The sequence below is a fragment of the Rhea pennata genome, chromosome 2 (assembly GCF_028389875.1).
Source record: "Rhea pennata isolate bPtePen1 chromosome 2, bPtePen1.pri, whole genome shotgun sequence".
Taxonomy (NCBI): Eukaryota; Metazoa; Chordata; class Aves; order Rheiformes; family Rheidae; genus Rhea; species Rhea pennata.
In genome coordinates, this window is record NC_084664.1 from 5,511,417 (window position 1) to 5,537,483 (window position 26,067).

Genomic DNA, 26,067 nt, shown 5'->3' on the forward strand with positions numbered 1-26,067 from the left:
CTTTGTACAGAATTCTTCTCATCAGCAGATCTCGGTGAGCCTCGCATACAAGGTGGCCACCAATGTCTGAGAATTTACCTGTGATTGCATTACAGTGGAACAAGTCTCCGGAGTCTCAAGCCCAAACTTCCACCACATGTTTCTCCTGAGTAGCCCAGACTCTGGCCAACCATCATATACATTATTGTGGAGTCAGACCTGGAAGTCGTCTGGATGCATATTCAAAGTCAGGTCTGGGATCAGATTGGTTTGTGGGTGTTCGGGCTAAAGAAAGCTTGAAGGACAGAAGAGACAGGCCAAGGACTGCTTTTCGAAGAGTTTCTCACCCGTGCCAACTCCTGGCCTTTCCCCTCCCTCCAGTGGCAGGACCCGTCACGTCGTTTCTCTGCCTTTTGTCCACTCTCCTTCCTTTGCAATGCTGTTCGCAATGCAGTCTGCAGACTTTGGCCTGAGAAATGATGTTTCTTCTTGGAAAAGAGGCTCTCCCTGACTCGTCCTGGGCTGGTCTGCCCTTTGCTCTAAACTTCACCTTCTCACAGTGAGAGACATAAAATTTTAACACATAAGATGAAAAAAATCATTTAAAAACACTACTTACGACATGGGAGCCTGCACGTATTCCAGTGCAGCTTAAGCCTAGCCTGCCTTGCCACACATGCGTTTTCCCCAGCTCAGCCCTGTAGCCCAGATTTCCAGACACATTTCCAAAAAAAGTAAGTAGTCATGACTGCCACTGCAGATCTCAAGTGAATTGCTCAACTGATGCAGCTGCACCGGTTGCCATGGCCAAGCACATGTGCAAAGGCCCTGTTGCACACTCAGCGTGCAATTGTGAAAAGGACTCAGCAGCGCAGCCTCACAGCCAAGCAAACCACCCGAGCCTGCTGAAAACCTGGCACAGTTAATGCAATATGGCAAAATGCTTTTCTTCATCTGCTCCCTCATGCTTATCGATTGGAATATTAATAAAAACTTGTTCAAAGCTCACTCGGCTTCTGAGATCACTTGGGAATAGTCCAACACTCCAAACCCAGCCATGCTTGTAACGAGAGGACTGGGGGGATCAAAAGCATTTTAAAATGGCCTTGCTAATCAGTCATCAACAAGTGGGTAAATTAAGCTCCGCAATCTTTTCTTTTGCAAACGAGGGATCTGCTGGACGTGTCTTTAACGAGCAGATTCCTATCCCTTTAATATTCCTTAATACCTTTCTAGAGGAAATGAACCGCAGGGAGACTTTGTTGGTGGAATGAGAGGAATGCAGATAACTGCTGGCCTCTGCTTTCTCACACATAAGGCTGAGTGGCTTGTGAACAGATCTGAAACCCTGGCTGGACAAGAAATGTGAGGTTTCAGGGCACGGCAATTTTCTTTCAGAGATCCTGATAAAGCAAGCTTTCCTTTGGCCAGTGTCATTGCCAGCAGCAATGCTGCCAAAGCAGGCTTTTTTCCCTCCTCCTTGCCAAGCTAAGCCATGTCGTTATTCACCTCCTAGGATAATGTCCATCTGTGGGCAAGGCTCATTTTTAAAGCCCATCAGGAAGATGTACGCGACTCCCAAGGTACTGACCCCAGAAAGAGATTCCTTTGTAGTTATTAACCTATAAAAAGCAATGTAAATACCACAAGAGAAAAAAGAGAGAAAAACTAGCTTAGTCTATGCTAGGCCTTTACTGGGATTGCTGGCGAGTTTTTTCATCTTTTCCCATAGTAGGAGGTATTGTTCATTGTCTAGACTCCTCCGAGAGGCACGTTTAATGACTTCCTTATGACAGCAGGGCTCTGGGACATGGAAGATACCCTACGTATGTCTTCCTCTCTTCCTGTGACACGTTATAGTTGTGGTCTTTTATTACAGTTAAGTGTGTTAGAAGGTCTTAGGAAGAGTTTTGTGGTCCGTCATAAGTCTTGGCTATGGATTAGCGAGTTCTTTCTATATCCACAGAAATTTGTCACACCACTGTCTTCCACCCAGCAGTGCAAGACACCAGCATTTCCAAGCAGGCTTCTGAGTACGACAAACCTCTGACCATGAAAATTGTACTGGTCTATAAACGGGCCTTAAAAACAGATGTGCACTGCTGCTCTACTGAATTCTGGTGGATGTGAAAGTGGGTAATTTGGATCATTTGGGCACTCACTAGAAGAATTCCAAATTATTTGAAGGAAGATCTTGCATATTAGGCTCACACTAACGTAAATATGGTGAAAAGAGAATGAAACCTGGTGATATTTTATAGAAACATTGTCAAGTCTGATTGCTGGCTGCACATGCAGTTCAGGAAAAGGAGTTCAGGGAGATTTCGTTTCTCCAAAAGGAGGCTAGCTTAATAGTGTTTTACCTTGTAAGTATGATGGCACAGCAATTAACACATGGAGCATTTAGCACCCTGCTTTCCACTTGGGAGCAGAGGCAGGAAGGAGGAACAAATCCGAGTTAGAATCAAGAGCTGAGGCACTGCTAGGATTGCAAGTCCCACGGAGACCCACGTCGCTTAACTGTGAAGGCAGCAGCATGTTTCTTGAAGTCCCCATGATACACATTCCTCTCGCACTGATATCTAAAATAAAAGGGAATTTACAAGATTTTGTCCACAGGCAGCAAAAGCCGCTATCGATTACTGCAAGGCTCTTAAATGGGAGTAATTCACAGCCCTCTTCAGTTCTGAAGGCAAGCTCTAATTTAATATCATTATGTCTTCATGCCCCCACACATTCCACTGTCTCATTCACTGAGCTTTTATTGGGTTCTGGATAATTTATGGCTAGATATGCTGCCTTTTATCTGACCTATTTTTAGCTATTCTTGCTTTTTACATTTTTTTCCTGCCATCACAACTGGCAATTAAAGTAAAAAGGTTTAAAAGAAAAAAATCTACACGATGAAGTTCCAGCCTGCTTTAACCTTTATTTCTTCGCCTTAATGTGCTGGAGGATGCATCTGCTATTGCCACGGCATTTTGAGAAGAGGAGTTTGTGATGAAAACACTCCCCTCGGTTTCTAGTTCTTCATTTTTTTCCTTCCTTTCTCCCTCTGGTAAACCCATCGTCCCTTACATGTGTGACTTAGCCCCAAAATCTCCCCAGCTGTCCTGTCTGGTTTTCCACAGTTGCTGAGGACTCCCAGCTTGCTTTGGTTTACCTCTCTGTAAGTGAGGCCCAGAGATGGGTCTTTTCCTCCAGGGATCCAAGACCTCACCAGTTTCAAATCAAGCTGAGGCTACTTGGCACACTGCATGTTTGGACCACATAATTTCCAAGAAATACAGACATAGCTTTTACCTGGGCTTTTATATATATATATGTATGTATATATGCATGTATGTATGTAGGTATGTAAAATAAAGAATTTTTATTTTATAACACATTTAGTTCTATAATAATTGAAGACACACCATAAATTGCTTCATTTTAAATTGAATTGTTGTTGTTCAGGTTTGGGAAAATTTAGTATTTCCAAATATTTGCATTATTTAGCTGAGATAACCAGCAAAATTAAAGAAAGTTTTCAGATCTGCAAGCCTTAAGATATTCTTTGTGCCCCAAAAATTTTGTTCAATTTTCTCAATTATAACAATTGATTTACCCTTAAAAAAAGCTAGATCGTTATCTTCCATGCAGTTTGGGCTAGATGTAAGGACACACATTGATGTAAATCAGTCACAATGACTTCCAAACCATTTATCACCTGACACCTTGGCCATGAAGACTATCCCACCAGGAAGAGTGTGGCCTTTGCTCTTGGGGTTGGGCACTGCATGTCCATGAGTTTCCCCCTGCTTTCCAGGCATTTTTTCAGGACATGCAGTCCCCAGCCCAGAAAACTCTTTCCAACTTCCTCCACCCACGGCTGTCTTGGAGCCTAGAAATTTTGGGTGGGGATTTTCATTGCTTTGACCCAAACGGCTAGACAGAGAGTTGCCACGGGTTATTCCTCCAGAGTTTGACTCCTTGTGACAGAGGAGGACAATAACCTGCTGTGGCTGCAGGTGACTGCCCATCCTCAAAGCCAATACAGGCTCTGCACACTCCACAAGCAAGGGAATTAGCTTGCCTGGAGGCAGAATGAGCTTCGCTCAGGATTTTTCCATCCCGGGAGGTCAAGGCTGTGGCTAGTAGGGTTTTCCTGGGGAGCCTGGGAGGATTGTCCAAGGAGGCACATGCAGAGAAGAGCAGTTTGGTATCCGTTAAGGCTTCTATCTAACCATTGCAATGAGACATTTATGCAGCAAGCCTATAGCTAGAGATGGATGTTGTCTGGAAACATAAAATTCATAAGACAGTGAGATGTTTCTGGAATCCAAGTCATCTGCAAGGACTTGGCAATTTCAGTAGACCACATCCATGAGAAACATTCCAGCGTCTTGTTTTGATGCAGTTTTAGGCACTCAAAAACACTTTGTTTGGTTCAGGAATTTTAGACTCTTTCCTCACTGCTCCCTTCTTGAGCTTTTCTCTTCATTTCCCACCTCCGAAATTTGAAGCAAATCTTCAGCTTTGTAAATGTCTCCCTTCAGGACTCTCAAGTCTATTTGCCAAAAGTTCTGCTATTTTTTTTTTAAGACAAATGTCATTATTTTGTCATTATTTATGTCATTGTTTTGATATACAACGTATTCCATGCAACGATTCCAGTTTCTGAACTGCTCTTCTTTTATTCATACTTCGTTCACAGTTATGAGATCTCAGACCCTTTTTTCTCCACATTTCTTGTTAAATACACATTTCTCTGTTTTAATTATAAATGTATACATAGTATAGTGTAGTACTATAAGTATGATTTGTGATTTAAATTTTGTATATGAGTATAAAAGTATTAATTAAATTTATTTAATAGATACAACTTCCAAGTCATCTAAATATATAGTTTGGCTATTCTCAAAGTTTCTGCAAGAGACAGCTTGAGTTTGTAAGAGGTGTCTGGATGTGCCACCCTCTGACCTGGCTACCTGGCTATTCTAGAGGATTTCTTTATATGCACCGGAGCCCTGTGGAGGAAGGCAATACTGCTTCGGAATTTTGTACCGGAGGTGCAGAACTGGTCCCTCGTTCAGTTAAGTGAAGGACTTGGCCATTCAAGTGCAAGCATCCAGCATCCAGTTAAACTGGGAATCCTTCGTGTTCCCAGACTAACTTGCAGCACGCCTTTTTTTCCAGCCAGACCCAAGCTCCTGACCAAACCTGGTAAAAAACACTCTTAATAACTTCAGCTTGAGGATTTTCAAGCCTCGCTAGCACAGCATCTCCGAAGCACAAGGAAATGAGCTCTGCAGATTCACCCGCTGCGTTCCCACGTGGAACAACCATGACAGCGCCGCTAACGAGAACCAAAAATCACGAGGCAGATTTCCCCTCTCCTCAGCCAACATGAAAAATCATAAGATTGGATTTGGAAAAACCACAGAGTTTTAAAACCATGCATATTAGTTGTTTTCACAGATGATTTTCGTTCAAGCCATTTTCTCCAGTCACAAGGGAGAGAAACTTTTATTTTCTTTCTTTCTTTTTTTCTTTCTTTCTTTCTGTTAAGGAAAAGAAGAGGAAAAGTTCTTAAAGTGCTGAATAATCACAGGGCTCCAAGAGCTGAGGCTTTAGAGTAAATATTACAAGCGGGCATGGGTAGAAGGTAATTTATGTAGGAAATATCCTGGGATTAGGCAACACTGTGGATCTCTGACCACTCTACAAATAGAAGATAATAACAAAGTATTTCTAACATAAACACTCTAATCCCACAACACTAAAGTATGAAGAGGAAAAATATGTGGCAACAGTTTACTGTTGCGCTTGCCTGTTTATTGGATTTGCCTAGCTGTGCAGTGCACTGTTCAGAGCACAGTATCGGGCCTGTGTGTCCCGTGACCCTCAGGCAAAAGTCTCTCGTAGCTGGAATATGCAGCAAAAATATCATAAATAAATTATATGCTTTTTTAAAAAAAAATCACAACCTTAAACCATCTGATACCATCTGATTAAAACAGCCAAATGCTGTGTTTAGAATAATAATAATAATAAGTATTTTGTCACTGGCAGCAAGAAGGAGTTGCTCTGGAAATTTCGTTAGGAGAAAGAAATTCCTCAGCAGCAGCAACTGTTCCAGTCTGAAAAGTCACAAATATATGAAAGGGAATGAAAAAGCATCTTGGATTTTAAGTCCAAAGGGGTCTTTTTTTATGATGGAGGGTGCTTCCTCGCTGTACGCTCATGCAGAGGTGCCGGGTGAGTGGTGCTGCTGCCTGCAGCATTGCCTGGTGCTGCGGGTACCAGCAACGGCGACTCCAGGTTCTCGCAGTGGGGGTAACCACAGCTCATAAATTAACCGATTTTTTTATTACTTTTTAATTAAAAGTGTATTTGTATACAATGAGCTTGGATACCTATGAAACAGTATAAATAATAAATGCAAACAGCAGTGATTTATCAGTACAGTGGGACTTAGCTGGATCCGTATTGATTCCTCTTTGCAGCTCCATATTCTTACAGGCAAAAGACAATATATTTCTTCCTCACATGCTGGTTAATTACTGTTTAAAATAAATCGATACTAAACGGCCAAGCAATATAACCCATTACTTGTGTTTACAATAAATCAGTCAATGTGATTTTCTCAGAAGTGATTTTGGGGGGTTATTTACATTTCTAGGTGTGAGTAATTTGTGTCAAAGAAATCTTTGGCACTGACAGCAAGCACTTCATTAGCTAATTAAGTTTATAAAGCAGCTCAGTGACTGATTTAGTTCACAGAAAGTTCAGATTTAAGCTGACCAGAAATGCAATTATTTTAAAATTTGAAGCAAATCAATCAGTTAAAGAACCTTACTGAAGAAAGTGCTTGTTTCAACCAGCAACAAAACATTCTTGTTTTGATTTTGAGAGATTTTACATATTTGTTAAAGTTAAGATTGAGGTAATCTTAAAAACAAGGAACTGTAAGTGAATTATTTTTTCTTGTTTTCTTTAATCCCAAAATGAAAACCTCAGACTTTTTAGAATGCAGTTCCTACAGGCTCCTACTCTTTTTTTGGCAATTCAACAAAAGTTGACACAAATCTGCAGGGCATTTCTGGATAGCTGAATTCCTTTTTTTTTTTTTTTTTTTTAACTAAAAAAAAAAGGTTTGGCTAATAAAACTAGCACTGCTATTTAGACCTGTTTGAATAGGAGAGAGGAGAACCTCATGTTCTTTTCTCCTGAAGTCTCCCCATGCTTTATGGTTATTATCAGGGCATTGCAGTCCTACAGCAAACTCTGAAACCAAGCTCAGGGCCTGACTGAGTCACTTCGCAATCACATTGCAAGAGAAAGGCTCTCTTCAAAGTACCTGTAAAGCACAGGGGAAAAAAAAATAAAAAGGATTGAATTGAGGGGGAGGAGAGGATGAGACCTAGCTCGCTGCAGACCAGCGGCGGAGCCAAGTGCTTCTGGCACATGTGGGCTGCAACTTGTCTAACGTTAGGTATCTGCGAGTAGCCGTGTGCATTTGACCTGTTCACCCCAGACTCCCTTTGCGATCAATGAAGAGAAAGAAGCACTTTCGAGGCACAATTTTTCTGCCCTATTTTAGGTTACAGATTTAGACACAGAAGAAACTCACCCTGGGCAACCTGACTGTGGAGGCAGCCTGGGGTGACCTGTCTAGACAGAGACGCCAACATTTAGCTGCTGTCCTGTCATGCTAATATCTTTGGCCCTATTCAGACTTGCTCCTGAATAGAAATACCCAAGTGCAGCTTTACCGGCATGACCAGTCACACTGAACTTGGTGGGAATTGCATTAGGGAATAAATCACTGGATGTGGAAGGGCTGGCAAGCCTCAGGGCTACAGGATCTGAGCTCTTCACAGCAGGAACCGGACTGAGCTGAAAAAAAGGACACGATGCTCCCTGACTTCACTGCCACTGCACTGAGATGCCAGCTGTCATGTATGAGTAACTCTCGGCCAGTCCCGGGCTTCAGCTTGTTGGGTTCCCTGGAAACCTCCGCTGCAATTTAAGAACCCAGGTCTGCTCTTCCTTAAGGCTCTACAAACCCCTCCATCAAGAAACCACAAACTGGGCCCAACAGTTATAGACATATTTGACTATTTCACCAGAGCTGATGCACACAGAGTCCCAGGTAGGGGAGGAAAGCGATAGTTGTTGGGTGCCTCAAGTCACCAACAGGCAAAAGTTCATGGATGAAACAGGAAACCCATACAAAGCAGAATTTCAAGGAACTTGAGGGAAGCAAATTGTAAGGACAAATACAACAGTTTGACCAAGACTCTGGATTAGCAGAGCCTTTTTGACAGACGGCTGTGTCATGGCCGTATGCCCAAAGAGCTGGCCAGCCTGGAGCACAGTGAAGGTGGAAAGCTACCGAGTCCCTGGCTATAAAGCAAGAGCTTAATGTCAGAGCTCAGAGCCTACTGGAGCTTGTTGGTTCTCCTGAGTCTAGAGTGATCTTAGAGAGGAGGCAATTATCAGTCAGATCTGGAAGATCGATTGACAATTGCAAGTGAGTTTATAGCATCCATTCTGCCTGCTCCTCTTCATGTTTCGGACCAGAACTGTTCAAACAGAGCTGGCACTTGCAGGCCATCTATATTGCTTGGCTATGTAACTCAGATCTTTTATCTAGTAATGTCTTCAACAAGCTCCTAACTTTTGGATGGGTTACAGTGTATCTGCTAGGAAAAGATCCAGATTTGATTTAAAGGCTTTGTATGCATGTCATAAGGAAGCACTTCCACTGGTTAATCACTAGCACTATTAAAAATTGTACCTTATTTCTACTCCCTATTCTTTCTGGCATTAGCTTTCAGCCTCTGGTCACCGCCCTAGCATGGTTACAGAGCTACCTGCTATCATAAATCAGTTCTTTTCACAGATACTGGCAGATGTTAAATATTAAGATATTAAATGCCTTCTAGTTTTCTTGATTTTTCACTTGTATTATGGAGCAGAAAGCTGCTCATAAATAGTTTTAGAGGCTCAGTTTCAGTCTCATCCCTTGGGCTAGGTGGCAGATTTAGTACTTTTATGGGCTGGGAAGTAGCTGGGGCCCTTGAATCTTCCACATTAATGAAAATCTTGAACCACCAAGTAGGGTGAAGGACAGTTGCTTTTATCTTTGTTTTTTTTTTTTTTTTTTTTTTTTAATATATGTTTGGGTTTATTTTTTGTTTTTTAGCCAACCAGAAACTTGGGAATTCTCCTTTTTAAGGTCAATAGAAGAAGCAGAGATCCCAGGTTAACAGCCATTTTCTGACTTGTCCATTTTAACAGGAAAACCTTGAATATAGCAATGTTTGAGAATGTCCTTCTAGTTCAGTTTTTGTTACACTATCTCAGGACAAGACCATCCACGAACATCTCGTATGGCATCATGATTACCTGCTGATCCAACATTGCCTTGACGGTATGTCCTGAGATCTCCCAAAATACGAGACAGCTCTTCCCACTAGGGTGGTGTGAGGGGTTATGCAGGACGGGTAGTTTGCAAACACAAAAAACACTCATGAATGATGTTAAAGCAAGAACTGACTTGTAAAGGGAGGCATGGAGTAAAACAGCTTGAAAACCCTGGTTTATCCTAACTTATCTTGGAGGCAGCAGCATTTCTGTCCTGCGCTGCACTGGGTCTCTGGAGCAGATGGTTAAGAACATGTTGTCTGACTGCAGTCTTCTGCCCTTGGTTTGAGCAGGTTCCCAAAGTGCTTTTCTCTGTAATTCCCTGAATGGCTGCACAATCATTGCTGGTAACAGGTGGTGGACTCATAAACAGAGCACTTGGACATTGCCTAGTGATGCCCTGATGCATGCTACAAAGAGATCTGTTTTTGATACAAATACCTTGTTTTGGTCAAGTTTCTAAGCAGAACAGAAATAGTGCAGCTTCTGTTTCACCGTTGTGGCAAAAGGGGCGTTCAGATCCAGGGGCTGGGTTCACGATCACTTTTCTGGGTTTTGTGCCCCTACATAGTCCTCAGTAGTGTCTAGACCAGAGTCTGCATTGTTGTTGCAAATTAATTTTTGATAGATATGAGATAATAAGTGTCTTTGTGAACGTAGATCCAGACATTCCTCGAACATTTGTTCCAGGGCACAAAGTTCTACAGTTTAGGCCAGGCTGAGCCATCAGACAAAATGCTGCGTCTCAGCATGTGCTATGCTAGATGGAAACTACATCGTGTTGTCTTCCAAGAGCATCCAGGGACTAATGTGGAACCAACAGTCCCTGGGGCAGGAATAAAAGCCCCCTGCACTGAACAAGAGAAACCAAGGGCCAAGAAAAGGGATAGCATCAAGGCAATGGGATCAATCCTCCTGAGCATCCTCTCCTACAGAAATCGTGGTAAGGGGCTGATCCAAATGCTGGAGCTGGCTGCGTTAGAGATGCAACGTCTCAGACCTGACTGAAAAGGAACAAGCAAGCAAACAAATAAATAAGAGGCTAGCCCAATCTGAGCAATTCTGGCACAAGCTCACATCTAAAGCTATATCTCCTGAACTATGATGTGGCCTGAGATTCAGGGTTCTGGTTTGAGCTGCTCTCAAGCAGAGACGTCAGGCATACTGGCTAGTGGCTTTCATTTTTTACTGCAACGCTGCAGCCTGCCAAATCGGCTAAGCTGGGAAAACAATCTATAATTGACTACAGAGGCATGAGGTTATAATGATTTACCCTTTTTCTGAAGCATGCACATAACCTCTGCCAATTAGCCAAAAGTTAGAAAGACTTTTAATGACAATATGTCCAGTGGGAGGAGGCACTGGCGGGGATGGGACTGTGATTGCAAATTACCATAGCCTGAGTTGCAAGTAATAGGAGCTTGAAGTCTAGGTGAATGTCTTTGCTTGCCGATGAACACAAAGAACCTGGCTTCTGAGCCGGAAACGGGAGGAAGCCTGACACAGACTGGGAGCTGGTAATTCAAGTTCTGCTGCCCCGTTGTATGTGTGGCTCTTGTCTCCTCTATCCTTGCATCAAAGAGCACTTACACAAGACTGTCTGGTTTGTAACGAGCAGAGGCAGAGACAGCAGCCGGCATCTGTCACCTCCCACAGCAAGGCATGGGGCTGATGGCAAAAACTCAGCATCACTGTGGGCACTACCTTATGCAAGAGATTGGCTGGTCCCAGAGAGTAGCCCCTTCACAACAGCAGCCAGTTTCTTCTGTGGAAGGCAAGTGAGTAACTTTTTCATCTGATCTACACAACCCAAATAAGCTGAGTATCTTGGAATGAATATTCCCTTGCTGAACGCAAGCACAGTCCTGAGGCAGTCATTCGCAAGAACTAACCTGCAGGTAGGTTTTTGAGACCCAAGGAGAGAGTCATGGTCACAGGAAAGCCCTATTCCTCCTCCTATTCCTCCCTCATCCATTTCCCTTACTCTCAGCTCTACTTTCCTACCTCTTCTGTGGTTGTTGAACCATGTTGTGAGCTGCTTTAGAGAAAAAAAAATAACTTGTTCCAGGAAAAAATGCAGTTTTCTACCAATTTGCTGAGTTGAACTGGCTCATTCAAGTGTCAGTGACCAGCCACACCAGGAAAGGAGGGCTCTGGGCTGCCCAGTGTGGACTCAGGCAGGAGGAAAAGGGAGTGGGAAGCTAGGAAGGAAAAAGGTAGAAGAAAAGGGCGGACATATGACCTTCTCCTTTCAGTGGCAAACGAGCAGGTGTCAAAAGCTTCATCCTGGATTAGGCTTGCATGATTGCAGGGCAAGAATGAAAGGAGATGTATTCTGCTGAGCTTAAGGCTTGATGTTCTGGTGCAACAAATGAAGGTGTTCCAGGCAGAGGATGAGAAAGAGCAGGCTTGCTGGTGAAGGCTGCACGCAAGTTTTGCTTACAGTAACTTGGCTCTGGCATTGAGCTGTACAGTAGGTCCCAGCACACACTCGTATCCTCTGACACATCAGCCTGACAACTGTCTTCTCCAGGCATAAGAACATGTGGGTTCTGCTTATTGGAGTCTGTTTCATACCTCTTCCTAGAGCACTATTCCTAGGGAAGGCTGTGAACAAGCAGTGCAAGACACTCTATAGATCTGAACAGATCCCTGAGTCACTTTATGCAATAACTGTGAATGATAACCTGTCTACTCAAATGCCTTTCAGATCCCACTAAGCTGAACATCCATTTAAATCAGTGGTCTTAGCTCAGTATCAATTTGGCTCAGTGAGTGTAAATCTGACCGTGACCCTCTTCAATCCTCGTGCATTAGCCACAACTTCATAGGTTTAGATCAAAGAGTCAGAAAGCTGATTCTTTGGGAGCCAGTGTTTGGCATCGTGTGTCACGTTCTCCACTTTTTCAGGTTCCCCTGTACAGAACATACAAATCATCTTGTTTTTTGATTGTTCGGAGGCTGCATTTTATATATATTTAAAAGATATATATATATATATATATATATAAAAATATATATATATTTATATATATAATATATATAAAAAAGATAAAACAAATATTATAACCTATTCAGACTAGAAGTATAAAAGGAAATGATCCCAATTTCTGGCCATTCCTAAACGCTGCATTAGAAAAGTCACAGAAGAGGGATAAATTAAACACAAGTGCAGGACCTTCATAGCGTGCAAAATCGTGAGAGGAGATTTGCGTGTTTGTTGAATGCAGAGCACTCCCCATTAGGCCATGGCAGTCATTGCTGCTTCTGGCAGAACTGACACAGTCTCTCAGAGCAAATGATACACTGCACGGACAAGAAAGAGGAAAACATCTGAAGCTTTGTTCTGCTCATGAAATCATTCCAAATAAAAAAAATGAAATGAAGCCAACTGCACAGCTCAAGATAGTGAGCCTCCTCTTACAGCTCTCCTGGCTCTGAATGTATTTTACTCCACCTCTTGTATTTACTATCATGCTGGGTACAAACATCTTTGTTGCTAGGAGGGGGCCTAGCCAAGACAAGCTATCTAGAGAGTCAGAGCAGAGCAAAGGCAATGCAGAAATTGCATCAAGTAGAAGGCTAAGGGTGACAAGACGTGAGGACTTGGTGCTGGATCCGCCTGGAGGGTTTCAGGCTCAGAGTGGCAATACCAAAATTTTAGTGACAGTGAAGTCAGGGAAGATAGTGAAAAAAGCAGCCTTCAATCCCTATACAACACATGATGAGATGTGGTCCCCAGATGCCAAGGCTTGCAGAAGTCAGATACCCAGCAAGGAGCCTTCGAAGGTAGCCACAAGGGAAAGATATCAGGACAGCCTGGGAGATTTTTGCAAAGGCCACATCTACAGAGCATAGCACAGAAATGTCTGGTCTGTGTTGAATGAGTTTGCTCTGCAGATGGCATCAGCATCAGCATAGGAGCAAACTGCTCTGCCACAGCTGATACCCCTTCGGTCTCCAAGCACCAGGCTAACTTCTCTCTGTTGGTACTGCCCTCCAGACTTGCTCGGGGATCTTTGCACAGTGCAGTGGAACCAGTCCACACAACTGTCAGGTACATCTGGCTACGCAGGCAGCCTGCCAGGGAATTAGGACTGTACAGCACTATCTTTCATGATCATATGAGTTTTTGAATGCCCTGTTTCACACATGCCTAGATGTGGCCTCTTTGACCCTTGGGTAAATGCTCTGGTAGCAGGGCTCTGTATGCCCTGCATAATTCCATTGACAGTAGGTTCAGGCAGAAACCGCCTGAAACCTCACTGTAGAGGAAAGAAGATAGTATAAGGTCTCTATCTCATGAAAGGAAGATTTTAACACACCCCAGGGACGCAAAAGCCTTTCTAGGATCTGCTTGCACAGGTCTATATGGCCTTCTGGATACATGCAGAGCAAAACTCTGGGTTCACAGGGAGCATACCTGTGCTCTGCCCCTGTGGCTCAGTCTTAGTTTATACAGATGCCCAGCTGAACAGTGTAAAATAATTCTTGCCTGGTATTGTACTCCCCAGCTGCAAAAACCTCATCCAGTTTCAAAGGCCACAGAAATTCCAACCTCTGTTCCAATCCATGTTTGTTTTGTTTGGGTCCCTCTTGCTAACTAATTAGCTGTTGTGTTTATTGGAAATGGGAGACACATTCCTGATGAACGTGGAAGTGCTGTGTTTAATGGAGCCCTTCAAAAAGGTTAGAATGGGAACATTTCTTGAACAAACAAATTTCTCACTGCACCATAATCTTCAAGCTGAAATGAACCAGCAGCTCCTGATAGCGATGGGTACTTTGACATGTGCAATTTGCATAAGATCTTCACTAAATAATCATTAGGAGGCCAATGAATATAAAATAGGCTTGGCTCTTATCTGGCTTGATCTCAGAAGTACACGCAGGAAAAAATTGCTAAGCATCTCCATGAGCAAAACTCTTTGTCTTCTTCAATTCAATTGCTACTTTCATTTGTCTTTAATAATATGGTATTTGCTCACTCTTAGACAGCCGCTTGCAAGACTGTTCAGATCCAAGGCTAATTTGCTCGGATGTTTGGCTCTCCCAAAGGAATCATGAAAACTCCTAGTACATAGAGTACTTTTCTTGAATGTTAAAGCATTTAAAGCTTCATTCTTTCTTGTCCATACTTTGCGTAAGTATTTACATCTAGTCAGAGACTGTGTAAAAACAAAATAGTGCTTGTACTGGGGAATGTTTTGCACCTCGTTATGGAAATGGCACACAGGTAGAGAAAAGCCAGGCTTTTTCCAGTAGGTCATTTTCTTGTCCCAGTCAGCTCCTAACTTAGGCCAGCCCTGCCCTGTGTCCTCTGTCAGGGGGTGGAGAACCTTTAGACATCAGGGCCACAGCTGCGAATTAGACCTCCCTTTTTTTTTGCCAAAGGACATGAGGGTGTCTAGTGAGGCTGCTGTTGAGTTCTAAATCTGTGTTTTGGGTCGTGGCTATCTAACAGTAGGTCTTTTTCTTGCTGCCTTGCTGTGATTGATGAGAAAGCCTCAATCTAGAAAGCATCATCAGATTTTCTCATTCAAGCACTAGGATACAGGGGACCTCTATGGAGACCTCCTCTGTTTGAGGCCCAACACCTGAGAACTGATGGCAGCATCAGAAAATGCTCTGCCTGGACCGGAGGAGATGGAGCGTGGTCTCCTCCCTGCAGCAGTTGATTACCTTCCCAGTTAGGGGGAAAATACAAAGCCTTGTTCCTGGCTGGAATTTGTCTGGCTGTGCCCTCCAGCACCGCTTCTTGTTATGCCTTGCTCTGATAGATTAAAGAGCCCTTTAGTACCTAGTACTTTTTTTCAAAAGAAGGTACTTATCTGCTGTAATTCCTCTCAATCTTCTTTCTGATAAGCTAAATATAACAAGCTCTGTAAGTCGCTTATAAGCTATTTCTTCCAAACCTCATATCATTTTTTGTGGCTGTTTTTGGCACTTGCCTCAATTTTTCAACTTCCTTCTGAAAACGTGGGCATCAGAACAGCACTCTATGTTCCAGCATTGGGCTCATCAGCTTAGACACTGTTTAATCAGTAGGACCAGCTTCAGTGTCAGCGCCTTAGGCAAGGGGGGGGGGAGAGGGGCAGGGAGGAGGAATCCCTGGCAGCAAGCTGCATTTCATCAAAGGTCTTGAGATTTAAAACATTCTCCCATCTACAGAAGTCAGCCTCTGTCAGAGCACATCTGTTTTCACAAGCTGTATCCCAAAGGTGTGAGAAGGCCATGTCTTGTATCATCCAGGACTACTCTTCAGAGTGCTCTGGATTTCAGCTGATCTTATGATTACTTTTGAATAGTGCAAATAACCATGGAGTCTGATGGACACATTTCCTTAAAAATCAACAGTCAGGCCTAATCCCACTCTATTCTTCCTCCTGGCAAAGCGTGAACAACATGAGTCTCATGAAACTGGCCTGGGACACCTGTCTCTACTCTTCTGTGTGGGGACTGCAAGGCTTATGACTGAACAAGAAGTAATTTCTGGCAGCTCCTATGTCCTCAGCATCCCTTCAAGGATGGTGTCACCATTGCTTCACTGTTCCTATAACCAAAGACAGCACCTGAACTCTTGCATTGGTTTGCAAGACTGTCGGATGCAATCCAGGCAGCTCACAAACAGATGACTTCTCATTGCAGATGGACAAAATCACAAAGTATTGAGCTTTGCCTATGGCCCAACCGCACTGCCCCAGTTTCTCCTGTACTCTCCTATTCTCAGCAAGGACAAAAATCCCTCTACCAGAAGTCCTGATAAAATTAACATCATTGGTAAAGGTTTTTCCTCCTACTCCCTGGGCCTCCGACTGTCAGGCTACCATGCAGAAAAGCAGGCTTTTCACAGTGCTACATATTTGATCAGTGCTACATAGTTAATTATATTTAGTCAAAAGACAACAAGCAGAGGAGTCCTCCCAACACCATGCTCATGGTCACAAGCAAAGGCAAGACTATATGGCATTGGAAAGCAATGCACAGCAAGTAAGAGATGTCTTGTAACAAGGTCCAGGTTTTCCAGTGCTTTCCTAGAAAAGTAAACATTTTCAAATGTGGTTTCATGATCATCACCCTTTTCATTAGTAAATTCATGGATCACCTTCCACTGCTTACCATCAGACAGATGCTTTTCCATAAAAGCTGGGTTTTTTTGATTCTCTTATTCTCTCAGAGTAGAAATAGACCTAAAATAACATGTTTCTGAATAAATTCTCAATTATGTGAATGTAAACCTGAAGTTTCTTCCCCCCAACCCCGCCCCGATGTCTTTGCTGTTTAGTCTGTGTTTCCAATGGAGTAACCAAACCAAGTGGAGACTCAGCCCCAGGCTTATGTGAAACCAAAGCTGCCACTGAGACCTGTCGAGAGAGTTAACACTTCAGTGAATGATAATCATGGAACAAATGCGTGAATACTTAAGAACCAGCCAGCTAGTAGTGTTGCCACCAAAGGAAACATTGGAGAAATAGACCAGAAACAGAAAATCTTTGGAAAGGAATCCAGATTTTAGTGCAAGTTTGAAATGTGCAGTTCTGAGTGAAGGCTCTGTGCACTGGTATAAGGTGAGATTTTTTTCCTCCCATTTTCTCCATCTTCACAAAGCTGAGCAAAGTGTCCCTGAAGCTTAGTACCCACAGGTGCTCTTGGAACAATAGCAGCCTTGGCTGAACTCAAGATTCGCCAGGAAAGACATTACTCATTGTTGCTAGACATTTTTATGGACCTCTTCAACATATCCCTTGAGTGTCTTACAAATATTAGCATATGAATCCTCACACTTCCTTCCTTTTAAAGGCTGCTATTGCCCACACTTTACAAGTAAGGAAGCTAAGGCCGAAAGGTGAGTAGACTGGCCAAGATCACATAGGAAGCCTGTGATCTTTGTGGTCTGGACAATCCTAACCAACAAAACCTTAATCTGGTTTCTTGTCCGAGGCAGATAAGAAGATGGAGAGGTTTGAGTCATGCCTCTAAAGGAGACTTTCCACAGTGTCACAGAAGAGGAGCTTTACTGGCCTGTGTGCAGGGCAGAATAGGGTGCCATCACCATTGAAGGGGACCGTGCAACATGGACCCCATGGGGAAATGGGAGGATGAGAGCTTCACCCTGTGCAGGAGTCTGTATATGCCACGTCCCAAGGCAATCTGCACTTTAGCTTTTATTTTATTTTATTTTTATTAGGACTATTAAAAAGGCAGGTGCTTTTATTCTCTTCTATCCAACTGGATGAAATTCAAAGGCAACCTAATAAACCCCTCTCTATACTCTATGATGGCTTCGCCTTGCTTAGAATTGGCACCAGTTTAAAGTTCAATATCTCAGACTCTGCTCCAGCTTATTCCCTGAGATGACTGCAAAAAATGGAGTGCAAGAGTTTTGAGGAGTTACTGGCTAGAGCGCAAATTAAGGCTGTATGATTTTTATTACTACAAATGAGCGTCAAACAGCTGACGTCCTGCTTAGGAAAATCACTGTACCTCTAAGTATTCCTCCTAAATCAATGAACTAGAGCAATGGACTCTGCAGCCCTGATTTTCTCAGCTCCACAAAGGGACTTAGCTGTTCCCGGGTCTTCCTTCTTTGGTCTGTTTTAGTTGCATTTGATAACATCCCTGTGTACAATTTGGAACCTGCATTCCCAGGTCCCCCAGTCACATCAGAAATCTTTTTTCTTCCTCTTTTATAAGTCCCCAATTCCTGGAACTGTAAAACATATGTACAATCTCCCTTTGGTTTTTAAGCCGATTTTATACACCTCCCATCAGTGCAAGGCACAGCCTGAAAAAGTGAGAAACACTACACAATCCAAGCAGCCAGGGAAAGAGCCCCACATAGGCTGGCCAGCCAGGAAAATACCCCACATTTATTTGTTTAAAAAACCTCAGTGGAATTGTTTTTTCCTCAGTTAATCTGGAGATGCTTTGAGGTCCAGTTTACAATTTCTGGGTGGTTCAAAGGTCCTAGAAGAAGAAAGCAAGCAGCAGTCTGTGAACTGATTTCTAATGAATTTGGGGAGTTGATAGACAGTCACTTATATTAAAAGCCCAGCAGCTTGGGAGGGGAAGAAAAAACATCATGAAAAATGGTCTTAGTAGGACTCACAGAGGAGGTTCAGTAGCACCTTTGGCCCTGCTCCCTGTAGAGGCAATGTTCTGCTGCCCTGTCTGCCACCGTTTTACCACCAATTTCTATCATCCTCCTGCAGTGAAAAACTTGTTCCTGCCCCAGTTGGCAGCCACCAAGATGTCCCATGGATCAAGGTCATCAGGAAGTCAGTGGCTTCAGCTTGGCTAATGTTTCCTCCATTGTGGCTGAAGATCCCAAGGAAATAAGTGGGACAAAAAAGAAGGGAGGTTAATTTCCCCTTGTGGCCCCACTCTGGTTGACTTGCTGTCCATGGGGTCCCACTGCCTGGGCTCTCTGCTGCATATCTTCATGGTCTGCAGAAGCGAATTTTTTGTTAATTGAAGTGAACTGACTTAATTTTATTGCTTCACTTTAGAAAAAATGAAGGAATTGCTAAAGACGCCTGGATACAGAGGTGCAAGCTCTCGCCTCACTTTGCGGTTGGCAGCTGCAGCAGAAATTCCCCCCTTGTGCTAATGCCCATCCAGCAACTAGACTCAGCCCTTATCTCGCTCTCAGAGTGAGGAGTGATTCATGGTCTCCATTACAGCTCCATCACAGCTAGATCTCCAGAGAAAGCCTGCTGAGCTCTGCAGGTTTGGCATGGTTTGTGTTCACAGTTCATCTCCGCCGACGGTTGCTTACGTTAGTTTTAACTGGCAACTGTAGCTCATGCTGGAGTCCGGAGAAATCAGGCTATTTTACCATTCAAAGCAGTGTGGTAAATGTGGGGATAATTTTGTTCCGTTTGTAGCCAGCAAGCAAGAGGCAATAAATAACATCTCCTTCCAGGGAAAAGGCAGACATTATTTGTAACTGGGGAATCCAGGCTCGGTGGTGGGTAGAACGGCTGACTTTTGAGGAGAGCTTGGAGAGCTGAATAATAACATATATATCTTATATATCCCAGCTAAATGGCAACCATGAGAGGCACAACTTGAATCCATACATCTTTCAAGAGCATATCCTAAGATGGATAGTATTTAGTGCCAGACCAAGGCGACAGCGGTCAAGAATCTGATGGTTTTTCAATCTGTCTTAATAAGAAAAATAAAGTCCATGTAGATACCCTGGAAGTGATAAACGCCAAGTAAGGAAATGCCTGAAGAGCCTGAATACAGACAAAGGAGCCAGAATGGAAATAATAACTTTGCCTTTGTGGTGAGTAGCAGGGGATGGCTTATCACAGTGCTTTAGTCATTCATATTGACGTAGTACCACAGGAACAGTCAAAGACTAGGACTCAGAGTACCAGGCTCCATATATAGTGAAAGATGTTCCCTGCACTAAAAATGTGCAGACTGAGGTATCACGTGAAAGGCTGGTGATAGATACAGGTGGACACCAAGGAGGTGTCCTTATGAGGGTGACCCCCGTGGCTCTTGTCACTGCTGCAGGGAGCAGGCTTTATTGTCAAGCCATGGACACAGCTGAGGGTGGCATTGTGGCCATAAGGATGTTATAGGGGATAAAAGGATTTGTGTGAGATGATCTCCTGCCTGTGAGAGGCCAAGCAAAAGGGACTAGAAAAATGTCTGTAAGGATATTCAGTAAGTGAGTGATGAAGGCAGGGATCATAAATAGGATGGGTGAGAAGGCTGGGATGAGACTGGGAGGGCAGCTAGGAATAGACAGGGCTGAGAAGAGGTTAAGAGGTAAAGGGAGCAAGGAGTCAATCCAAGACTGCTGTACTCTCAGTCGTCTCATCTACAACAGGGATGGTTGATCTGAAATGGCAGCTGCCCTGTAAGAGAGTGGCTGCCACACAAAATGAAGTCCTAAATCTGACCCAGAGCATGAGGAACGAAGGAGATCCTTCAGATCGGAGAGACTAATGTATCTATTGCAATGACATAGCTGCACTGAACACTAGTGCTTTTCTCCTCACAGATCTCAGTGAGTACCACGGGGTGAGCTTTAGGCTGGTAGTGAGGGACAGCTGGGGGGTCCAGGCATGGCCTTCTGCAGGCCCTTCATTTCAAATGCAGAAAAATTTGAGGCACTTAGGATAGTCTGAGAAAGCAAGCAAACAAGCAAGCAAGCAAGAATTTTAAGGCAACAGTGAGGGAACTGCTGGAGAGGGACCCAGCTGCATCAGAGAAGAGTGCTGGTAGGAAAGAGGGAGCAGTGAAGCCATTTAGGATCTTGCAACTCTAAAGAGAGAGGAGGAGAAAAGTAAAGGGAATCTGGCATCTGTGATGAACCCCTAAGGTACAGAGGTCTGAAGAAAGAGTCAGTAACTTCTGCAATACCAGTAAGCAGCACATTGTGTGGACGTTGCTCTGGATGGAAGCAGAGCTAACTTGTTTCCACAGCTCTTTTCCTCTCTGCTTGCTTCTTTCATCAGCTGATGATTTGCTTCACTAGGACTGGGAAAGAGCTTAGTGCACAGATGTGTTCTCTCTCCATCTGTCTGCAAGAACCTCTGTGCTAAATGACACAAGCAGGATTTCTCACATCCTGCTGACCCCAAAATTCCTCCTCAAGGAGTCTCTCTTGGGCTACTGTTCCCTGGGAGATGTCCATGAGCAGCCTCTGTGGCTGTAAATTGATCTTGCATGGATTTGCCAGTGATACAGACAAGGCAAAATGTCCTCAAGGTGTTAGAGCCCCACAGGGTGCGTGGACGTTGACCTGCTTCTGGAGCGGGTTATATCCTCCCTTCGCATTATTCACACTCCCTGGAAGAAAGAGAGGACACAGCCCTGTTGGGATATTACTACGATCTTCTTCTGATTCTGCCACCAGGTGTTCGCCATGTCCCACAGCCTCTCCCAGGTTCCTGTATCTGTGACTTTGCTGAATAATATTCTCCTTTGACAAAAATCAAGTCAGACACTCCCATTTTGAGTGACGCAGTAAGAGAGTAGTTTCATCCTTAGACACAAATAACGCTATCCCTTGCTCAGCTTGCACTGCTGCCAGAGGTCACAGTCCAAGGAGTCAGGGTGAAAGAATCTCATTTCCAGTCATGCTGCCAATTTGTTACATGTCCCTGGTCTACTCACTTAACTTTTCTGCCTCATTTTCTCCATATATAATGGAGGACAAGGATATCATCTCACCCAGGGCTCTGCAGAGACAGGGCTTATACCATAAAACGTGCTATATCGGGCAGTGCAAGCAGAAATCCTTCTGTCTATGAACAGTGAGCACTTACTTGAAGAAGGCAAAAGCATTAAGATGCAAGTATGAAAGACAGAAATCTAATACAAGTACATTTTTAAGACAAGTATTTGACTTCTAGAAGTTGGCAGAGATTGTGTAATCACAAACTGAACACGTCCTCTGCCCCATGCTAATTAAAAAATCTGAAAAAGCTCTAATCAAACACTCATGAGTACTGTTTTCTTACTGTAACAATGGAATTAAATTAAAAATAGAAGTCAGAAAATCAGTTAACTCAGTGGGACCTTTGCCACTGACTTAAACTCTGCTCTGCCTAGCTGAGCATTTGAGGATGTGTTTAAGTCCCAGCTGAAGGCTTTGGAGTATTAGCTACCAGGTGGCACTGAGACACTGCAATGGATTCGACCCCATGTTTAAGGGCTGCACTCCTAGGGATGGACTTAAGCACATGTTTAATATTAAGCATGTGACAAGCATCTTGCTAATTCAGGGCTTTTCTGAGAAGGTGATGGTGTTACTGTTTCCCCTTGGAGCCTGTCCCTATGTATGTGAGCAGACACAGCCTAACAGTCTGAAAGAGTGGATAATTTTGCAATACTCTCCTAGACAGTAAATTCAAGTCAAATTTATTTGTTTTGAATATTTTGGCACTTGCAAATGCAAAATTCTTCCCTGTTTCTATTTTCCTCTGCTTTCCATTTAGAACCACATAAACATCAAATTGTTTGTGGACTCAGCTCTCCAGTCTTTGGGTAAAATAAATCTGTAAGTGGGCAAAGATATTTGCAATAGTCCAGCGAAGATCCAGGCCCAGCATGTCCTGCACCACACCTGGAGCCAGCATAGATCAGAAAGAGTTCAACTATCCCAATGCTTCCCAACTATCCTGATATACCAGCCCCAGTATAGCAGGGGCTGGTGGCAGAGGGTCATGCGTTCAATCTGCTGTTGGAATACCTCTTCTAGGACCATCTGTGGTTCATTCCTGTCCGAGGGACTCCAAATGCCGAGGAGTCATCAAATGGGATTAATAACTTGGGCATAGCCTCATGAACAAAAGACCAGCTGCACAACCCTGTCAGAGAAGACCACTGGGATCCTACAGTGGAACAGACACTCCATGGGGCACAAGGCAAGAATTACAAAGAGCCTGAAGAGAGAACTCCCCAGGATGATGTTACTGATCTTCAGAAGGATGTTCTAGGCCATCCTCTTGTCCTGGGGTGATTCCAAGCCATCCTCGTCTGTGTGGAGAAGGTGTGCTTAGGTCCCAGCTGAAGACATTGGAATGTCAGATACTCGGTGGCTCTGGGACACTGCAGTGGATACCATCCTGAATTTAAGAAGTCTGTTACTAGCGAAGTAGAATGGATCTCCCATGCTTTCTGGCTGCCCAGCTTGATGTGGTTCCACCTATGACTGGTGCTGTGCTTCTCCAGCCCAAAGCCCAGGCTGAGAAACCTTCACCACTGCATATTCCTTGAGGGACAGTTGAAGCCTGAAATGACCTGCCTGACAGGGAATGTCGTAATTAACATTGCCTGTATGCTGCTGAAATGTTAACGCTTCTATTAACACGCTTTATAGACTTGCTTTTAACACCACAGGAGGTTTTTCAAGAGCTCAGGCTTGATTTAAATCACATCCAGTGCTTATTGCTTTAATTATGGAAATGGCCAGAGCAAGGAAGTGTGTTTCTGGAGGCGGACCCTCATGACAAGCAGGAGGGAGGCCTAGCCGCATGACTTTCTCCTCTGAATAGGTATGTGGAGATCAGGAACATGAATCGGAGTACTGCTACAATGCAAGAGGATGCCTTTCAAAGGCCGGGCACAAACTTCCCTAAAGCTTTACCATGGGCATGAAGGAAATCCACAAGTCAGAGTTTTCAGGGGTGTTAAGTAACATGGTGGAGCTTGAGTGAAAAATACAGCACAGAACTCACTAATTTCATCCTTCAGCTCGGAGTCAAAGGCTGTGGCCTAGTTCTGGCCCTACCATTGTTGACAAAACCTGGATCCCATCAAGTTGGAAAGCAGCTGTCAAATAAGGCTGTGGCTGCAGCCAGCACGCTTCTCCGGACACAAGTAGGAACCTCCTCGGAATCTGTCCGCAGTGAGATAATCGGTCCCAAAGCTTCCACTTCTCAGCTCCCGACTGTAAACTGCAGCCAGGAGGAAACAAGTTCTCCGCTGTGTCAACCCTCCCCCTTGTTACCTCTCATCTAAATATAGCACTTAATATTGCAGTGAAGCCAGTTCAGAGTAGAGAAGCAAAGAAGGCAGGACTTTTTTCTCCTCTCCCTCCAAACCTCTTTCTTCCAAAGGACAAGAAAAAAAGGATGCGTTTTCAGTCTACAACTTAAAAGCTGCTGTACTCAAGAAAGCTGACCTAGACTTTCCTTGCCTTTTCATGGGCAGGATTCAGCTTTCCTGCAAGCTCTCTTTGCTAGCTGTGGTTTGAGGTTGGAACATGCCCTCAGAACAGAGTGAAACTCCAAAACTCACACCGCTGAGGAAGGTAGCAGGGTCTCGGCACTAACAGATGTGCTTCAGTCCTGGTAGCTGCAGCAAGGATAAAAGATGTGATACCCCTATGTGACCATCATTTCCTCCAGCCCCATCATGACCATGCAAGAAGATATGATTTTCATATCCCTCTGTGTCAATGGAGTTGAATCCAGCCCTTGTTTCCCATCACACAGCCATTGACAGTCACCTTTTCTGTGTTTGTTCAACATTGTATCTCCCACCAGCTGCTCAAGAGGCACAGCCTGCCCGCCTGTCCCCCCTCCAGCCCCTTCCCCTCCGTCCTTCCTCTCCTTCACTGCTCCACCACTGCCGGCCTTTGGGTTAAATCCTTCCTGCCCTGTTTTTATCTGCATACCATGTATCGCGCTAAGCCCTTGTGCTGTCAGGCAAAACTGCAAGGAATGAACCTAGGGATAAAGCAGTCGGAGCCAATGCGTGGAGGCTGCAACCCCCTTTATCCCTGTTATATTTTGGTGCCATAAATTACATCTTTCAGGAATGGGTTAAGGAGTCATTAAAAAGTGAAAACATGGGGAAAATATTCGGAAAGCAGCACCCCTTCCCTTCCCTCCTCACTCACTGGAAGGGACCTCAATCACAGCCACGGCACCTGTATGCTGAGATGATGTTATTTACGCCAGGCATTTTTGGCATCGCCCCTCCTACGGCTGTAAAATTTTATTGCCCTGGCTGAGTTGACTCCCTGCCAGAAAAGTTTGTTACCAGAGATAAACTGAGTCACCATGGTGTGGGCATGTGGGGTGGGTGGCTGGTCATTGAGAGGGGATGGCAGGGGCTTTGTGGCTGCTTGTGTTGTACTGGTTTTAGTTAGAAAATACATGTGCAGTGCTGGGACCATTACTATAGTAGCTGTCAAGCTCAGGGGCTGGTTGACTCAAGAAAGTACCATCCTCTGAGGATAAAAGAGGGAGCAAAAGGTGATGAGCAGGTCCTCAGAGCTGATACAAGCAAGGACCAGAAAAGACTGGTCCACAAGTAAGACCTGGTACTTTCCAATAAGTTAGGGCTTATAAATCATTTTGACAAAATAATTAAAGCATGTATGTGCTATGATTTATAATACAGCCTCTCACCTGTAATATCCTATATCATAGTGCCTCTGGACACACTGATGCATAAAAATAAGGGGAAAAAAATAGTCCAACATACAGCTGAAAAGCCACAGTCTTGCCCATGGAAGACTAAACCCTGAATCCATAATGACTCCAGATCAATGGTACTACCCCAAATTGACACTACTGTAGTTTCAGGGACTTTGTTACAGTGAGATCTGCTGAGATCACAGTCTCTATCACATGAGTCAAGGGACGGAATTTGCTTTTCTGAGTGTATCCTCCTGCTTCTTGAATAGATATCATGGGGGAGACTGAATAAAAATTGAAGGCACAAATAGCCACATTCTTAAAAACCGTACTGTATTAAACTAGTGGGAAATTCTGATGTAGAGGTAATTGCACAAATGCATGTATGGACTGAGAGCTTATGCAGAGCTACTGCTTTCAGTGGCTAGTAGACATTATTATTAACATTTCTAAGACCAGATCTCATGCTGTGGTGGCCAGCTGAAAGCATCAGAAAGCTGTTTACTACTCAACGTTCCTTGATACAGTCATAAAAGGGAAAAGTAAAGTAACTTTGCACTAGAGTAACCCTTTCATAGAATCATAGAGTCAGTAAGGCTGGAAGGGACCTCTGGAGATCATCTAGTCCAAGCTCCCTGCTCAGCAGGGTCACCTACAGCATGGTAGACAGGGTTGCATCCAGGCGGGCCTTGAAGATCTCCAGAGAAGGAGACTCCATATCCTCCCTGGGCAACCTGTTCCAGTGCTCCATCACTCTCACAGGGAAGAAATTCCCCCT